The sequence below is a fragment of the Trichechus manatus genome, unplaced genomic scaffold (genome assembly GCF_000243295.1).
Source record: "Trichechus manatus latirostris isolate Lorelei unplaced genomic scaffold, TriManLat1.0 scaffold00004, whole genome shotgun sequence".
Classification (NCBI taxonomy): Eukaryota; Metazoa; Chordata; class Mammalia; order Sirenia; family Trichechidae; genus Trichechus; species Trichechus manatus.
This window is the reverse complement of record NW_004443940.1, coordinates 35,011,846-35,013,337: the sequence shown is the minus strand read 5'-3', so window position 1 is coordinate 35,013,337 and position 1,492 is coordinate 35,011,846.

Sequence of the window (1,492 nt, the reverse complement as noted above, 5' to 3'; positions counted from 1 at the left end):
CAACACACAAGCCCCCACAGTATGGCAAACTGGCAGACGCATAGGGGAAATTACTTTGGGTAAAGTTAAATTCTTTACCCCATACTTTGCCTCTTCCAGAAGCCCTCCAGCCCTGCTGCCTGCCAGCCCTACGCCCTTCAAGGCTGCCCCAAGGGCACCCTGCTCTGAGCGGCCTACAAACAGCCAGCTTGGCCTGCCCCCTCCAAGAGTTCCATTCAAAAGCAGTTGCATCTCCCAGTGCCCAGGACCAACCCTGAGTCCCACCTGCTCTCCCAGGCTGGGGTTGGGGGCTGCAGGGGAGGAGCCTGAGGCTGACCGGCCAGTCTGAGGGTTGGTTGTTCCATCAGGTATCCCACCTGGGAAGAAGGGGACCTGCGGCCTGGACTCCTGGCTTGTCCACTGACTCAGGAAAGTCTTCTGCGCCTCAGTTTCTCTACCTGTCAGTCAGATTAATTCTCTTCGTCAACTCCCCTGCCCCCAAGCTGAGGAAGAGGCTTGGTATGTTTTCTTTTCTTGGGGAAATCTTACTGCTATGGACTGAATTGTGTCCCCCAAAAACATGTGTTGTAAATACTAACCCCATACCTGTGGTTAAGGAGCCCTCGTTGCGCAGTAGTTAAAGTGCTCAGCTGCTAATCGGAAGGTTGGTGGTTCAAACCTACCAGCTGCTCCTCAGAAGAAAGATGTGGCACTCTGCTTCCGTAAAGATTACAGACTTTGGAAACCCTATGGGGCAGTTCTACCCTGTCCTATAGGGTTGCTATGAGAATCAGCAAAGGTCGGTTGGGCGGGTATATCTGTGGTTATAGTTCCATCTGGGAATGAGTTTTCTTTGTTATGTTAATGAGGCAGTATTCGTGTAGGGCGTGTCTTAAGTCAGTCTCTTTTGAGATAAAAAGAGCAGATTAAGTGGGCACAAACTGAAGGGGAAGGTAAGTGTGGCATAATCGCCAAGGAACCGAGGAACAGATGCTGAAGAGACAACGACCTTCCGCCAGAGCCGACAGAGAGAAAGAGACTTCCCTGAGAGCCAGTGCTGAATTTGGACTTCCAGCCTCCTACACTGTGAGGAAATAAATTTCTGTTTGTTAAAGTCACTTACGTGTGGCGTTTCTGTTACAGCAGCTCTAGGTAACTAAGACACTTACCTTCAAAGTACAGGGTTTTTTATTACAGACATTTATGAAAACAGTAGCAGTAGTAATTGATTGACTTAATTACTATAACTGAGAAGAGAGAAAACGTGGGAGACGGGGCCTGGGGGCCTGGGCTGCTTATTTCCCAAGGCCCCAAGGGTTTCTAGACCTCCTCAGAAAGCTATGGAGCTAAGTGCCTCCACCACCAGTGCCCAAGCTCTGGGCATTTCTTAGAGGGCAGCGCCCTGACGGCCGCCCAGCGTACACGATCCGGGTAGTGGCCTTCGTGGGGCCCTCGTGCTTCAGTGCAGCTGGACCTTGGAGACCAGATAAGAGAACCTCCAGGCTGTCAGAGC